Here is an 18,283-nt window from a genome sequence, read left to right as displayed (position 1 = left end):
GATCCCAACAGTGTGAATTGGGTCAACACTAGAAGAAAGGAGTTCTGTGAAATGCAGCACGGGTAACACCCTGGGCTTGTTCCCCATAGAGTGAATTGGATGTTAGGAATGAAGTTGTGAATATAATTCTTGAGTTAGGCCCAGACCTAAGAGGGGAAACCATCAGTCAATCTAATAGCCAGGTGCTGGGAAAGAGAGAGACTAGGGAAATGAGGAAGAAAAAAATGACACCACTCATCATTTGGGTAAACACACAAATAATGGACTCAAGGATAATCCTCAAGAGAAGGAAAATGTCATTCCAGAAGGAGGCACAAGAGTAAAAGGGAAGTAGGCCAGGTGAGGTGGTTCACACCAGTAATCCCAGCACTTTGAGAGGCCAAGATGGGAAGATCACTTGAGGAGGAGTTCAAGACCAGCCTGGTCAACCTAGCAAGACCCTGTCCCTACTAAAAATAAAAATTTTTAAAAATTAGCTGGGTGTGGGGTGTAAAGCTGTAGTTTCAGCTATTCAGAAGTCTTAGGTGGGAGGATTGCTTGAGCCGAGGAGTTTGAGGCTGCAGTGAACTATGATCATACTATGGCACTCCAGCCTCGGGGACAGAGTGAGACCCTGTGATATGGTTTGGCTGTGCGTCCACCAAATCTCGTCTTGAATTGTAGCTCCTGCAATTCCCATGTCTCGTGGGAGGGACCCAGTGGGGAATAATTGAATCTGATGGTTTTTTGGGATGGAGTCTTGCTCTGTCACCAGGCTGGAATGCAGTGGTGCGATCTCAGCTCACTGCAACCTCCACCTCCGGGTTCAAGCAATTCTCCTGCCTCAGCCTCCCAACTAGCTGGGACTACAGGTGCCTGCCACCACACCCAGCTAATTTTTGTATTTTAGTTGAGACAGGGTTTCATCATGTTGGCCAGGATGGTCTTGCTCTCTTGACATTGTGATCAACCCACCTCAGCCTCCCAAAGTGCTGGGATTACAGGCATGAGCCACTGTGCCCGGCCAGTCTGATGGTTTTATAAGGGGAAACCCCTTTCACTAGGCTCTCATTCTCTCTTGTCTGCTGCCATGTAAGACACACCTTTCACCGTGATTGTGAGGCCTCCCCAGCTACGTGGAACCGTGAGTCCATTAAACCTCTTTTTCATTATAAATTACCCACTCTCAGATATGTCTTTATCAGCAGCATGAAAACGGACTAATACACCCTGTCTCAAAAACAAACAAACAAACAAAAAGAGAAGTAGGAATATCCATGAGAAGAAAACGCTCCCTGTGAGTGTTCATTGTCCTAGAGGGGTGAGTAATGAGGGGAATCACAGCATCCTAAAAGAGGAATCTGACTAGAGAGTTATCCCAGCAATTTTAACTGAAAAAGAGGAGAGGACACAGAGGAGAAGGGAAAGAGAAAGGTGAGAAGGAAAAGGAAAGAAAAGAGGAGGAGATGATGGAGAAGAAGAAAAGATGGAGGAAGAGGAAGAGGAAAGGAAGAGAGAAATGATGGGAGAAGAGAAAGAAATGGAGAATACACATCAAAAGAGACCAAGGTGCTCTCTTACACATTAAAAATCTCCCTCTCTTGAAGCCACAGTTGGTTCAGGCACAATTCAGTGTGGTGCTTTGAAATACTGTGTATCCCATATTTTTTTAGAATTAAAAAAGAAGAAAAAAAAAAGAAATATCGTGAAGCCTTGATTGGTTGATACTCTTTTCTTTTCAAATCTCTGAAGCATGGATGAATACTACTTACAAGAAGTCTACCCATCCATTGAATGCAATGAATCTCCAGGGTTTTTGGTAGGAGTTCCAGTCCAGCAAAGTATGACAGTAGATGCTATGACTTACCACAGTCCCGGAACATGATGTCTGCTTGGCCCATTTGCTTGGGCTTTGGACTTAATTCCCATTTCCTGTGACTTTCACCCCATTCACCCTCAAGGTCTGTGTCCTGCGCTGAACATCGCCTGCTTGGCCATGTTCCCAATGCCTTTGTCAGCCCCCATCATTCCCCCAGGTGCCAAAGCTCACTGCCTATTTCCTGCCATCACCAGCCTTGGATGGGATACAGTCATGAATGTATGTGTATTCCAGAATCATGGCACAGCTCTAGCCAATGGCATGGTGTTGCCTGCTGTCTGAAACCTCCAGCTGCCATACACCACCCTCTGGATTAGATATCTGAGTTTTTGGTTCTTAGCAGAATCAAGCCAGAGCATGCCAAGCATCTGGAACCCGGCATCTTAACCTCCATGTCTATGTTTGGTGGAATGGCCTCTACAGCTGGGCAGGTGCTCCTGCTGACCTATAAGCTATACCTGAGGAAATGGGGCACCTTCCGCTCTAGCTCACCCTCTCCTCTGTGGTCTTGCCACACTGTTCCAGTTTTGTTCTAGATCTCCCTCAAATTATGATAGCACAAGGGTTACATCTAAATTAAATGGTTTTGGCCAGGTGCAGTGGCCCACATCTATAATCCCAGCACTTTGGGAGGCAGAGGTGGGCGGATCACCTGAAGCCAGGAGTTTGAGACCATCCTGGCCAACATGACAAAACCCTGTCTCTACTAAAAATACAAAAATTAGCCAAGCATGGTGGTGGGCACTTGTAATCCCAGCTACTCAGGAGGCTGGGGCAGGAGAATTGCTTGAACCTGGGAGGTGGAGGTTGCAGTGAGCTGAGATTGTGCCACTGCACTCCAGCCTGGGCGACAGAGCGAGACTCTGTCTCGAAAAAAATAAATAAATAAATATAAATAAATTTTAAAAATAAATGACTTTTTAAAAACAATCTGAAAAGTCCAGTTTATTTCCAACTTAGTAGTCATTTCTGAGGATTAAAAAAAAATCCTCAGAAAAATAAACAAGTGCAACTGATAGTGCTATATTTTTTTTCTGATGGGTAACACTTAATTTCAATTTGGCCAAGTGCATTGGCAAGAGAGCACCAGCTGGCAGAAAATGAGTTGCCCACCATGGAGGTGCAGAAAAATAAAATGCAGAGAGGATGGAATGACATCCATTACTGTTATTAGAGATGTTTGAGATTTCACAAGAACAAATTACTCTCAAAAAAAAAAAAAAAAAAAAAAAAAAAAAAAAAAAAACCAGGAAACAAGGTGAAGATACAAAATCATTTGGGAAAAACAATGTTAGTACCTTTTTGGAACAAATATATGAATACATTTTCAGGTGGACACCAATGCACTTGTTAGGACAGTATATAATTGAACTTTATACCCCCTATTTTACAGGCAAATGTGCAAATTGTAAGTTAAAAGCTCATAATAGTTCTTCTATAATTGTTCACAGGGATGAATCATAGTGGTTCTCAACTAGTGCACTTAAGGCCACATTTTAAAATATGGGAGTTTGTTTTAAAATCCAAATTCCTTGTCTCTGATGCAGGAATCTGAATTCAATCATCTGGAGTAGGGCCCCAAAATATACATTTTTAACAAGCACACTAAGTGATCCCAATGAGTGTGGTTTCTTTACAGGCTGAGAGAGATGCTTTAAGGCACTGTAAGGTGCCACAGTTCCTTCTGAATCATTAAGGAAGAATGAAATTATCTTCAGATGACTTTTAAAGTTTGCAAAGCTAGTAAACCCTTTACGAGTCACATATAAGAGTTCTTAGCAATCAGTGTACTTTATGAGAAAACAATTCAATCCCCAAGCATGTAGGGTGATTCTGCTGCACTACCAGAGTCACCTGTTACTAGACACAGGTGTGGGGAGACCTGCTGTTGCCTAATGTCTACCTGCTGACTATCCAGAGCAAGTCTCAGAACATGTGTGTTGTGGTTTCTCCTCCCACACGGAAACCACTAACCTCATCTGCTGGTTCCCTCCCCAACCAGACTCCAGACACCCTCAAAGGAGTCCCCCAGCTCTAGCTGTCAGAGGAATGAGCCCTCCTGATAACTTTAAATGTCTCCTTAAGGCTTTCAGGAGCAAACTTGATTCTCTCCAAAGGAAACTGGTAACTCAGAGAGCACCAACTCTTGCCTTTCAGCCCAATTCCATCACGCCTTCTTCAGATAGGTATCTATAGCTAACCTCCAGCCCCTCCTTCTCAGCCATTTGCAGCAGTGATTCTCAACCTTGGCTTCCGTTAGAATCATTACAGAAGATCTACCTGGCTTGCTGCTACCGAAGGCCGTGCTTCCGTAAATCCCCCAATAAATATCTCTCTACCAACAACCATAACAACAACAAAAAGAATCATTGCAGACGCTTTTAAAAATCCCAGTGCCTAACTCCCGACATAAACAAAAATTAACTCGAAATATCAAAGACCTAAATGTAAGAGTGAAAATTTCTTCTCTTAGAAGAAAACAAGGGTGTATGTTGAACTTAGCAATGGATTCTTAGATAGGAGACCAAAAGCACAGTCGACAAAATTAAAAATACATAAATCAGACTTCATCAAAATTAAGAACTTTTGTGTATCAAAGAATACTAGCAAGAAAGCAAAAAGATAATCTACAGAATGCAAGAAAATATTTGCAACTTATACATCTGGGTGTACAAAGGCATTGTATCCAGAATATATAAAAGAACTCTTACAACTCCCTAAAAATGACAAGCAACTCATTTTTAAAATGGGCAAAGGACTTGAATAGACAGTTCCCCCAAAGATATAGGAATAGCCAAGAAGCAGATGAAAAGATGTTCAGCACTAGGCATTAAGAAAAATGCAAATCGCCATGCATGGTGGCTCACATCTGTAATCCCAGTACTTTGGGAGGCCAAGGTGGGCAGATCACCTGAGGTCAAGAGTTCGAGACCAGCCTGGCCAACATGGTGAAACTCTGTCTCTACTAAAAACACAAAAACTAGCTAGGCATGGTGGCACACACCTGTAGTCCCAGCTGTAGGCACGAGAATCACTTGAACCTGGGAGGCAGAGGTTGCAGTGAGCCAAGATCGAGCCACTGCACTCCAGCCTAGGTGACAAAGAAAGACCCTGTTTCAAAAAAAAAAAAAAAAAAAAAAGCAAATCAAAATCACAATGAAATACCAATTTAAATCCACTAGAATGCCATATAAAAAACAAAAGGAAAATAACAACTGTTGGCAAGGAGGTGGAGAAATAGGAACATTGCTGGTAGGATTGTAAAATGGTGCAGCCACTATAGAAAATAGCTTGGCTGTGCCACAAAAAGTTAAAAATAGAGTTACCATATGACCCAGCAACTGTACTCCTATGTATACAATCAAAGTAATTGAAACCAGGCATTAAAACAAAAATTTGTACATGAGGCCGGGCACGGTGGCTCACATCTGTAATTCTAGCACTGTGGTAGGTGGAAGCAGGCAGATCACCTGAGGTCAGGAGTTCAAGACCAGCCTGGCCAACAAGATGAAAACCCGTCTCTACTACAAAATACAAATACTAGGCTAGGAGCAGTGGCTCACACCTGTAATCCCAGCACTTTGGGAGGGCGAGGCGGTTGAATCGCTTGAGGTCAGTAGTTTGAGACCAGCCTGGATAACATGGTGAAACTCCGTCTCTACTAAAAATGCAAAAAAAAATAAGCCAGGTGTGGTTGTGGGCACCTGTAATCCCAGCTACTCAGGAGGCTGAGGCAGGAGAATTGCTTGAACCTGGGAGGCAAAGGTTGCAGTGAGCCAAAATCGCACCACTGCACTCCAGCCTGGGCAACAAAGTGAGACTCTATCTCGATAAAATAAAGCAAAAATAACAATACAAATATTACCTAGGTGAGGTGGCACACACCTGTAATCCCAGCTACTTGGGAGGGTGAGGTCAGGGGATCACCTAAGCCCAGAAAAGTCGAGGCTGCAGTGAGCAGAGATCACGACACTGCACTCCAACCTGGGTCACAGAGTGAGACTCTGCCTCAAAAAAAAAAAAAAAAAGGTACATGAATGTTCATAGCAGCATTCTGCATAGTAGCCAAAAAGTGGATACAATCCAAATGTCCATCAGCTAATGAATGGATAAGCAAAATGTGGCATATCCGTACAGTGGAGTATTATTCAGCCAGGGAAAGGAATGAAGTACTGATAGATGTTACAACATGGATGAACCTTGAAAACATGCTATGAGAAAGACGGCAGACACCAAGTCACATTTTGTGTATGATTCCATTTATATGAAATATCCAGAAGAGGTGAATTCATAGAAACAGAAAGCAGAACTGTTGTTGCTAGAAGCTCTGGGGTAGAGATGGAGAGTGGCTGCTTAAGGGGTACAGAATACCAATCCCATAACTACAGAACTAGAAAGAGGTGATTGTTGCTCAACACTGTGACTGTATTAAATACTACTGAATTGTTCATTTTAAAATGGTTCATTTTGTTATGTGAATTTTACCATAATAATATTAATATAGTATATTAATATATTAATATATTACTTCAAAATGTACAAATATATACTTTAAAATGGTTCATTTTGTTACGTGAATTTTACCATAATAATAATAATAAAAAATCCCAGGCCAGACGTGGCAGCTCACGTCTGGAATCCCAGGACTTTGGGAGGCTGAGGAGGAAGGATTGCTTGAGCCCAGGAGTTTAAGACCAGCCTGAGCAGCATAGAGAGACCCTGTCCCTACAAAAAATGCAAAAATTAGCCTGGTGTGTTGACGTGTGCCTGTAGTCTTAGCTACTCAGAAGGCTGAGATGGGAGGATCGCTTGAGCCCGGGAAGTGGAGGTTGCAATGAGCAGTGATTGTGTTACTACACTCCAGTGTGGGTGACAGAGTGAGACCCTGTCTCAAAAAAAAAAATCCCAGTGCGGCACCCCAGACCCGTTAAATCTGAATTTCTGGAGTGGAGCCCAGGCATCAGTACATCTTAAAGCTGTCTGGGTGGTTTCAATATGCAGGCTAGGTTAAGAACCACAGATAGAGTCGCTGGCTAGTATACGTCCTGCCCTTCTGAGAGTCCAGTGGGATTTGAAATTGGTAACATTCTTTTTGTGTGTATACAACAGGCCTTTTGTCTTGGCTTCCTGGCTTCTCCAGGCCTTGCCAATCCTCCCTCAAGGAGTTGATGTCATTGCAGAAATGTGCCTACCCCTCCCCAGTCAGCTGCAGCCTGCTTTGTCCTATCAGATCACCTCTTCCACCAGTCCTGAAGCCAGCACACAGTTGAGTGACTATGGTCCTGATAGGCTTCTCTGTATTCTGCGCTGAAGGAATTCTAGTGACCAGGCTCTGCAGTCACTTCTCACATGGTCTCTGCCATTTGGCATGTATGTGGTTGCACAGAATCTAAGCCTTTTCCTTTCAGGAACTCCATTCTTGTGAATCCTGAAAACGTCAGGACTGAAATGCTGGTAGCTGAAAATGCCAGGCACTCCCTTGCTGCTAGGGTAAGATTGTATCATTTGACTTGGCCAGTAATAGGAGACCATTCCAGACTTTGAAAAGAGCTAGTGATGCAGAAGTGCAAGGACAGCGGAAGGCCTCCCTGGCGGAAGTTGCTGGGTCTCAAGGATTGGGGTTCAGTGCCAGCAAGGTCAATGGTCCAAGCTCTGGGATCCTGTGGTCAGTAAGATGGCATTGATGTCCGCCAGTTCAGTGTGTGATTGTAGGCTGAGATCTGACCACATAACCTCTGGTATTTTAATATATTCATTTGATTCTGAAATTAGTCAGTGATATGGTTTGGTTCTGTGTTCCCACCCAAATCTTATGTGGAATTATAATCCCCAGTGTTGGAGGAGGGGCCTGGTGGGAGGTGATTGAATCATGAGGGCAGACGTTCCCCTTGCTGTTCTCACGATAGTGAGGTCTCACAAGATCTGGTTGTTTAAAAGTGTGTAGCAGCCAGGCGTGGTGGCTCACACCTGTAATCCTAGCACTTTCAGAGGCTGAGGTGGGCGGATCACCTGAGGTCAGGAGCTTGAGACCAGCCTGGCCAGCATGCCAAAACCCTGTCTCTACTAAAAATACAAAAATTAGTCGGGCATGGTGGCATGCACCTATAATCCCCAGCTACTCAAAAGGCTGAGACAGGAGAATCACTTGAACCTAGGAGGTGGAGGTTGCAGTGAGCCAAGTTCGTACCACTGCACTCCAGCCTGGGCGACAGAGCAAGACTCCATCTCAAATGAATGAATGAATGAATGAATAAAAATGTGTAGCACCTCCCCCTTCTCACTATTCCTCCTGCTCTGGCCATGTTGGATGTGCCTGCTTCCCCGTCCCCTTCCCTGTGATTGTAAGTTTCCTGAGGCCTCCCCAGCCATGCTTCCTGTACAGCCTTTGGAACTGTGAGTTGATTAAACCTCATTTCTTCTTAAATTACCCAATCTCAGGTAGTTCCCTATAGCAATGTGAGAACGAACTAATACAGTAAGTGCTGTATGTATTCAGACCTTCCTCTGTTCGTCTCCCAGACGTCCCCCCACTTCTCCACCTAACTTTGGCCTAGACTGTTTGGACGAGACCTTGGTGGGACAGGACACAGAGAAATGCCCTAATACTCTCTTGTATCTCAGTTTCTGCCAGCTCTGAGTCTCATCAGATGTGACTTCCCCCTTGCTCTCAGCATGCCACCTGTTCCTCCCTAGCGGACACTTGGGGAACAAGAATAATAGCCTGAATGCCAGAGCCTTGGAGCTCTTTGTGAAAACAGTGCTACTGGCCAAACATCCTAATCCACCCAGCCCTCTGCTCAGTTCTGTAATCCTTTGTTCATTCAGTAGATGTTGTTGAGGACCTACTGCGTGTCACAGACTGTTCTAGGCCGTTGGGTGAAACAGTGAAGACAATGTCCCTGCTCATATGCCAGTTAGATTTTAGGCAGGAAAGACAAGTAGCCAAATTCATTCCAAATGTTGGTGAGAGCTCTGAAGATAATCAAAGAGGATAAACGGCGGCACATATGAGCAGGTAGAGGGGGCAGGCAGCACCCCGCCTACATACGATGGGCAGGGGTGCCATGTGAGCTGAGGCCTGGAGCATGAAGAAGCCAGGCAAGTGGAGACTGGGAGAAGAGCATTTCAGAAGACAGCTAACGGAAGGGGGCCACATGTTCTTTACTTTTTATTTTTTTACGTTTTGAGTCAGGGTCTCGCTCTGTCACTGAAGGACTAGGCTTCAGTGCAGTAGTGCGATCTCAGCTCACCACAGCCTCAGACTCCTGGGTTCAAGCGATCCTCCCACCTCAGCCCACTGAGTAGCTGAGACCACAGGTACACACCGCCACACCCAGGTCATTTTTTTTTCTTGTAGGCACAGGATCTCACTACGCTGTCCAGGCCGGTCTCAAACTCCTGGACTGAAGCAATCCTCCTACCAAATGTCAAGATTTCAGGATTACAGGCATAAGCCCCTGTGCCTGGACTGCCACACATGCTTTGTCTCTTCCCATAGGGAGGTGGGTCTATGGTCAACCTCTTGAATCTAGCTGGGCTCAACTGCCTTGACCAATAGAATACAGCAGGATTGACTCTGGGACAGTTTCTGGGCTGTAAGAGACCAGCAGCTGCCACCTCCTGTCTCTGGGGACCCTACATCTGGGAGCCCTGAGCCACCAGATGAGAAGTCTGACTCCCCTGCTGGAGAGAACACAGAGTCCCCCAGAGTGCCTGGAGAAGGCAAGAGGTCCAAACTTCCAGAACCTTCAGGACATCCCTGCCAAGAGACTGGGATGTGAGTGGAACTGTCTTAGAACCTGCAGACAAAACCCACCCCTTGCTCAGTACTAGTCGCGACTCACGTCCATGCCACATGGAATAGAAGCATTGCCTAGCTGATCCTTGCCCAAATTCCTGACCCTCAAAATCATCATGATAAATAATAAACTAGTTGTCGTTTTAAGCCACTATATTATGGGGTGATCTGTTCTGCATCGACAGAAAACTGGGACACAGTGCAGGGGAACCACTATGCAAAAGTCCCAAAGCAGAAATGAGTGTCACCTTATTCAAGGGATCAAAGTAAGACCAGTGTGGCTGAGACTAATAAAAGGATAGAGAGGAGCAGCAGGTGAACCGGGTGGGCTGAGCGGGACGGAGGTCCGCAGCCTGGCAGTCATGGATTGGAGGGATTTTAGGAAATGTGTGCTGTCGTCTATGGGGGTGCAAAAGTGAACAGGAGCAACCAATAAGGTTGTTGCAACTGGTGAATTTTCCGGGTTGGGAATTTGGCCCGGTATTGGGAAACTTACCTTACAACACTCATTGACTTCCTGACCTTTGTTGCAGCTCAAGAAGCGGGTCCTCTGCCTTGTCTCTGTAACTTTTCCTCTGCTTTGCATCTCAGTTCTGCCAGCGGTGCCTCTGTCTGGCTCCGTTCCCCAGCCTTCTTCTTTGGGGCCAGCCTGTCTGCAGACAGCACAAGCCCTGCTTCCCTTTCTTCCCTGTGATGAAATAGACCTGATGCCCATGGAGGAGGCCCAGCGTGGCCCACTGTTGCCGTAAATGGGGATAGGTTCACCTGATTTTGGGGTTCACTATTAGGAAGCTCCCTCACCTCCAGACACCAGCCAAATCCTTCAATAGGAGCATTATCAATAAGAAAGATGATGTTTTGGCCTCTGCTGCCTGATTCCTGTTTCTCAATTGAATTCAAACTTAGGCGGCAAAGAAGGGCACTGTTTATTAGGACCCTGAATCCCTAACACCTGAGATCCTGCAGTAATAATCAGCCTGGAAGCCACGGTGTTCCCAGAATTGCTTAAATCACTGATTATTACCTGCCCCATGCCTCTCTGATGGTGACCACCTGCTCACCAACAGCATCCCAACTGGATTGTCACATCTTCCCTGTGTCTAGGCTTTTCCTTTTCCATGTGACATCCACTTGTCCTGATGCCTGCCCCGTCACCTCTGGTTGGATTTCCTAACAGTGTTGCTGGCCTCACAGCCCAGCAGAGATCACTTAAGCCTAAAAGTGTGTACTAGACTTCCTTCAATTAACACCAACTGTGCCAGCTCCTTTAGCTCTGTCTCCAGGTGGACTGCAGTGATTGTGTCATTCACGTGCCTGAGCCCCTCCCATTGGCCAAACCCATAGCCTGTTGATCTATGAGCTCCCAACTTCGCAACACAGGCAGGAGAGCGCAGCACAGAGTTCTTGAGTTCTACCAGGTCCCGACTCTGTTCTTTGGCTGGTTTATTATCCTCTCTGTGCCTCAGTTTCCTTGTCTGTAAAATAGGAATAGTGACCATAGCATCTACCTCATGTTTCTGTGAGAACTGAAATAAGACCTCTAAAACACTCAGCATCGTGCCTGGCACACACTAGGAACACCATAGACATCAGCTGATACGAGGCAAGCTCTCTCTGCCTGCACTTTCAGGGTTGGCTTGGAATATGGATGGAAGGAGGAGATAGAACAAGGAGGTCAACAGCCACTCAGAAAGAACACAGATTTCACATTAGGAGCAGAGACAAGCTCATGGAGAGCAGAGGCTGTGACCTTTCATTTATTCTATCTCCAACACATAGCTTGATGCCTAGCACATAGTAGGTGCTCAATAAATGGTTGCTGAATCATCAGACAATTGGGCATGACTGCAGAGAGGCACCTCACAAAAACGCCAGGAATGGGACATTGACCTGAGATGAGGGCTTTAATCCCCGGTCTCTTCCCATTTCCCTTCTAAGGGCAGCTAGGGCAGAGCTTCCAGGTCAGTGGGGCCCTGTATTTCCACAAGTGGCTGGAGCCCCGCCAAGCTCTCCAGGATGTCAGCCCCAGGCTATGCACCCTCGAAGGCAGTAGGCAGTGCGGTTTTCCTGGAGGGTTGGGATGGGCATTGTAATGAGAAATAGAAACCTGCAAAAAAAAGAAAAAAAATGAAGGTATGCCAGGCCTCCTTGTTTGGGGAGCTGGTGCCATTTCCAATGAGCAGTGTGGCAATGGGAGATAAGGCAGAAATATGAATTGCTATTGTTCTTCACTCCACAAGCAACTAGAGGGTTTTTCTGCGGGGTGCTTTGTAATACCAGGTGGCAACAATTATCATGAACTCAGAATGGGTGAACAATTAAGTTCTTCCTTTCTTGCTGGTTCCTGTTTTACTTAAACTTTCCTTCCATCCAACAATGCCCACCACTTGCTATCAACAAATCAACAAAAGCCTGCATGTATGAATGGAGAACACTGAGGACAGAGTCTCGGGCTGTGGGTTCTTAGCTCTACTGCCAGTCACTACTCTGGGCTCTGACCAAGCCATTCTCCCTGCCTCTGCCTCAGTTTCTCTCTTGGTGACCTTGTGAGTGGTCTCCGAGGAAGGGAGAGGCAAGGAGGGGTCTGTCCTGGGATGTGGCAAGGATCAGTTAATGTTAATACTTTTTTTTTGAGATGGAGTTTCACTCTTGTTGGCCAGGCTGGAGTGCAGTGGTATGATCTCGGCTCACTGCAACCTCTGCCCCCCCGGGTTCAAGCGAGTCTCCTGCCTCAGCCTCCCGAGTAGCTGGGACTACAGGTGCCTGCCACCAAGCCCACTAATTTTTTTTATTTTTAGTAGAGATGGGGTTTTGCCATGTTGGCCAGGCTGGCCTCAAACTCCTGACAGATGATTCACCCACCTCAGCCTCCCAAAGTGCTGGGATTACAGGAGTGAGCCATTGTACCTGGCCTGATATTAATATGTTTTAAAACCCTGGATCTTCATGTCTCCTCCTGTTCCTGTATGCTCTAACACTCTGCCTTCACCTCCTTACATCTCGAGGTCCTGGTAGAATGTTCCACACACAGGATGTGCTAATTACACATTTGTGGCTCATTAAGATGATAAGATTGCTCTCCTCCAAGAAACTTGCACTCCCAGTTTCAGACCGGCTTCGCAGTCTCCAAGCTGTTCACCAGTGTCTTCTCCAGTTCCTGGTCTGAGCATGTTTCTTGTTGATTCTTCTCAAACACCCCCTACCTCCATGCCTCTTACTCTCACCTCAGGAAGTTCCACGAGTGACAGAGGCAGGAAAACAGCTCCTGTCCAAAGCTGGGGCAGTGCAGGAACTTCCCCTTCCAATGCTGTCAGCCAGGGGAGTAGGTGCAGAGTCACCCATAGCAAGTCGCATGTGGGAATTAGGGTGCAGTGTCAGGTGCTGGCCATGCACAGAATCTGGGGCTCTGCTTGTCCTGGAGTGGCTGATAGAAGCGCAGGAAGTTGTGGCTGCAATGAGAAAGTCAGCTTTTCTCCCACTGGTCAAGGACAGAAACCAAACCCACCAGTGAAAACTCTGCAGCCTCCATTCAAATGAACACAGATGTGGCAGCTTTTCTTCCCTGGAGTCCCACAGGCGACTTGACAGGCTTCCCTCGGGCTGTGTCTGCTGAAGTCAGCTTGGGTGATACTAGAACTGCTGATCCACCTCTGTAAAGACTGCTGCTTCTGTGGGTAACTAAGATCCCTCAAAAGTAAGCTCCTATCTAAAATGTTTAAATAACTTTTTTTTCATTATAAACGTTGAAAAAATACAAAAAGGCAGAAGGAAGAAAAAAGTATCCAGAATCTCATCACCTGGAAACAGCTTCCTAGTAGATTTCTGTCTTTTTCTTCTTTCTGGTGGGTGCATTTCAATGCCATTAAGATTGTGCAGAAGCTGGACATGGTGGCACATGCCTCTGTAGTCCCAGCCACTCAGGAGGCTGAGGTGGGATGATCGCGTGATCCTGGGAGTTTGAGGGCAGGGCAACATAGTGAGACCCCGTTTCTACAAAAAATAAAAAATAAAAAATTACCTGGGTGTGGTGGTGCGTACCTGTAGTCCCAGCTACTCAGGAGGCTGAGGCAGAAGGATCACTTGAGCCCAGGAGTTCAAGGCTGCAGTAAGCTATGATTGTGCCACTGCCCTCCAGCCCTGGCTACAGAAAAAGAAAAAAAAAATTAAAATTTAAAAAAGATTATGCAGTATATAAAATTATACATCTTACATTTTAAACACCATTTTTCTAAATGTAAAAGTAATATACATTTACTATTTTAAAAGTTTGAAAAGTTTTAAAACGCAAAGAAAACTCACGTGAGTTCTGCCCCTCTCCAGAGTTAATCACTGTTAACATTTTGGTTTATTGCCTTAAACTCTATTTTAATAATACAATGTTTACTTGTTTTTAAGTGAATGACATGGAAAGATTCACAAGTCCTAAGGGGACAATCATATAAATAGGGAGTTCGTTGTGCAGGAAAATACATATGTGAGTTGGTAAACTAAAATATGAACAGCAGCTGTCTCTCGGTGGTAGGATTATCTAGTGATTTTTACTTTCTTCTTTTGGCTTGTCAAAAGTTTCCAAATCTTTCACAATGAATATGAATTTAGTAGTAAGAAAAAAAAAACACCACAAAATTATTTAAGGGACAGATATCCAAATTCACAAGTGTGTTTCTGAGCTGGGTCTTCCTTGCCCCAAAATCTCATCTCTTCTCTTCTTACTCGTGTCTGGAAGCCAGCCTTAGGTGGAGAGTTTGGCAAGGCTGATGCTGTCAGGGAGAGGAGGGCGGGACAGGCAGGGCAAAATCCCTTGGCTTCAGGACACTTCACCCTACAGAATCTGAAGGGCTCCATGTCCCTCCAGCACACACAAGACCTGAGGGGCTGAAGCTGTCTCCACAGCCACCGTAGGATGCAGCGAGGATGCCAGAAAGACAGGCATAGGGGATGGGGTCACTGCGGAGACAATGGAGGGAAGGGCACGTAGGGAGAATGAGCATTTCGATGCCTGGGAGGAACGAACTCTGTAGGGACCTATGGCTGAGTAGATGAGGAAAGTAAATTCATATCTTATATCTCTGCACGCCAGCTATTTGTATAAAATAATAGCATGGTGGCTGGGTGCAGTGTCTCACACATGTAATCCAAGCACTTTGGGAGGCGAAGGCAGGCAGATCACCTGAGGTCAGGAGTTCGAGAGCAGCCTGGCTAACACAGTGAAATCCTGTCTCTACTAAAAATGCAAAAATTAGCCTGGCATGAAGCTCACACCTGTAGTCTCAGCTACTCAGGAGGTTACGGCAAGAGAATTGCTTGAACCTGGGAAGCGGAGGTTGCAGTGAGTCAAGATCATGCCACTGTACCCCAGCCTGGGCAACAGAGTGAGACTCCATCTCAAAAAATAAAATAAAATAAAATAATACTATGGTCACTAAATGTATTAACAATATTAAGAAAAAGAGGGACATGATGATTACTGGGAGGTATATTTGTCAATGGTTTATTCATTTACTTTCCATGTCATTCTCTTGGCCTTGTTCTTAGAAACTCCAATTTCAGGCATTAGGTTGATTGTCAACACTAGTTTACACTGATTGGCAAGCTTTTGTCTCGTTCTGTGTCTACATACATACAGGTGTCATTATCTATACTTGTGCTACTCAGAAAATATGCTGCTTTTTGCAAAAATATTCACCCAGAATTCACTGTTCGCATCTGAAATCTGTGATTAGCCATGTGCATGCCTGAACCCTGAGCATATTAAGTGGCTCTGAGCCCAGGTTGCAGGACGGAGCATGCTAGACTGATTCTACTCACTCCTAGAGATTAAGCCCTTCAGAGTTTCCATGTTACAGTCCCCTGGGCACCTGGGGACACTAATAATCTGGGTCCCAGGACAGACAGAATCTTGAATACTTGTAACCTATTATTTTAGTATTGACTCGTCGCTGTACATGTTCACTGCCTGCTATCAAGAGAAAATGTAATTTGTGACGGATATCTCTCAGTAATGTTGTGTACTTCCTACAAAGAGACCCACTGATGACTTCATTAACTGTTATGTAACTGATGTTTTTTACATTGCTTTATTTTATTGAGAAGTTCTTAGTGGGCTTTTATATGGGTGTTTTAAAGTATTTTAGTGGGTTTTTTTTTTAATTTTCAGAATAAAAATAGAAAGCACTATTATTTTTCCCACTTAAAAAGAAAAGGTTCCAGGCTCCAAAAGATTGTTATTCAGCACAATCTCAGGAAAGAATTGGATTGAGATATCAAGGGATGGCTGTATTTTAGTGAGAAATTGGAAACTGCATTAAGGCTTCCTGGTCAAATGGCATTTTCCCAACCCTTCTTGAGCTGTTTTTCTCTCTTCTCACTTCCTGGCTATTGCAGGAGGGTCCTCCCAGTTTTTATCTCTGTAATTTCTTGTGACTCTTGGGCTATATTACTGTCTACCTTGTTCCTTAATGGCTGATCCCTGCAAGTCCATTTGACTTCTACTGGAGGAGTCTACAGGCTAGACAGGAGTAATAAATGGTGGTGGTTTGTAGGTTGCACAATGAAGAACTGAGTGAGTGCCTGTGGGAAAGGAAAGACAGCCTGTCTACTCTCCCACAGCCACCTTCTCCTCTCATAAACACACGTGCATACGTGCACTCTTTTCTTTGTGCTACAAACAGCAGCATACGGAGTTAAATAGCATTAAAGAAACCAGTCGGCCAGGCGCGGTGGCTCGTGCCTGTAATCCCAGCGGTTTGGGAGGCCAAGGTGGTAGATCACCTGAGGTCAGGAGTTCGAGACCAGCCTGACCAATATGGTGAAAACCTGTCTCTACTAAATACAAAAAATTATCCAGGTGTGGTGGCACATGCCTGTAATCCCAGCTACTCGGGAGGCTGAGGCAGGAGAATCAGTTGAACCTGGGAGGTGGAGGCTGCAGTGAGCCGATATTGTGCCATTCATTGCACTCCAGCCTGGGCAACAGAGCGAAACTCCGTCTCAAGAAAAGAAAAGAAACCAGTCAATCCTCCTGGCCACTGGTAAAGGTTGTTATCACAGGCATCATGTGTCAGTGATAACTGCAATGATCTCACTATTTTCTCATCAAAATAGAATGTTCTAACAACAACATGGGCAGAAATAGCCTTTAAAAAAAACACACACTAATCCAACAACATCTGATTTAGTTTTTAATCAAATATTCATGTTTAGACCAAAACTGATAGGATTTTTATATCCCCTTTCCCCTGAAAAATCTCACCTTTCATTTTATTTTTGAAATATTATGTGTGTAATAAAGTGCATTCATTTCTATATAAAATGTTTGCCTGTTATATGTTACTCCAGGCAATGGCAAACTATAGCCTGTGGACCAAATTCGTTCCACTGACTGTTTTGGTACAGCCTTCAAGTTAAAAATAGTTTTTACATTTTTAAATGGCTGGGGGAAAAAATCAAAACAGGATTTTGTGACATATGCAAAATTATATAAAATTCAAATTTCAATGTCCATAAATAAAATTTGGTTGGAACACAGCTATGCCCATACATTTACATATTGTCTATGGCTGCTTTTGCACTACAATGCCACAATGGAATAGCTGCAACAAAGACTATGCGGCCCACAAACCTGAAATATATTTACTATCTGGTTCTTTCCAGGAAACGTTTGCTAACTCTTATGTTAGTCCATTGAAATAAGCAAAAACAAAAATCAAAATGTTGTTTGCATAATATTAATAGAATACATGTGATCGAGGTAACCATGCCCCAGAGCATAAACAATCTGAAATCAAGAATCTGAGTGGCTAGGCACAGTGGCTCATGCCCATAATCCCAGCACTTGGGGAGGCTGAGGCAGGTGGATTGCTTGAGCCCATGAGTTCAAGACCAGCCTGGGCAACATAGTAATACCCTGTCTCTAAAAAATATATATATTTTTAAATTAGCTGAGTGTGGTGGCACATGCCTGTGGTCCCAGCTACTCAGGAGGCTGGGGTGGGAAGATCCCTTGAGCCCAGAGGTCAAACCTGCAGTAAGCCATGTTCGGGTCACTGCACTCTAGCCTGGGAAGAAAAAAAATAATCTGAGAAATAATTACCCTCTCTCTTGATTTTGTTTACCTGCAAAGAAGCTTTCCTGTGGCAAAAGTTGGGGGCGAAGCCTTACAGAACTCAGAATTCACACACACGTCATCGTGTTTTGAAAACTATATCCAATGCATTGAGGTACCAGAAAAGGTTACTTCTTTGTTACCTATAACTTTTACTTTACTGTTGCTTGAAGGAGAAAAGGGAAGAGGTTGGAGAGGAAGAGCGTACAAGCTTGCCAGCTGAATATAATTCAGTCTCTTCCAGTTTACCACTGCCTTAATTGAGTTAGTTTGGTCTCTTTTTGGTAAAATCATCTTTCAAGATTTCTGTCTCCCTCCCATCCTCACCTGCCCTTCCATTCATGTAGGGGAAAGCTTCTTTTAGCCATAGGAGAGGAGGTCTCGGATGCACGGGCAGGTCTCTTACCCAGGAGTCAAAGTTCCTTGTCCCACCTGGTCTGGTTGTGCCCTCCTCCCAACTCTGCCATCTTGGCTCTGTCCGACTCCCACTGGTGTTGCAAATGCTCTGAATCTTGGCAATGTC

At 44.8% G+C, this 18,283-nt stretch overlaps 1 protein-coding gene across 1 annotated transcript in view; it reads left to right on the top strand.

Moving 5' to 3' along the window:
• Positions 1-8,879: 8,879 nt before the first annotated feature.
• BNIP3L (BCL2 interacting protein 3 like) overlaps positions 8,880-18,283 on the top strand; it is a 295,477-nt gene continuing 286,073 nt past the window's right edge. The window contains exon 1 of the mRNA XM_050802597.1: positions 8,880-8,883. The gene's annotated coding sequence lies outside the window, so the exon portion shown is untranslated. The remainder of the gene's footprint in view (positions 8,884-18,283) is intronic.

Source organism: Macaca thibetana, chromosome 8 (assembly GCF_024542745.1).
Source record: "Macaca thibetana thibetana isolate TM-01 chromosome 8, ASM2454274v1, whole genome shotgun sequence".
Lineage (NCBI taxonomy): Eukaryota > Metazoa > Chordata > Mammalia > Primates > Cercopithecidae > Macaca > Macaca thibetana.
The sequence above is the reverse complement of the archived record's forward strand: the minus strand, read 5'-3'. Positions and strand labels throughout refer to the sequence as shown.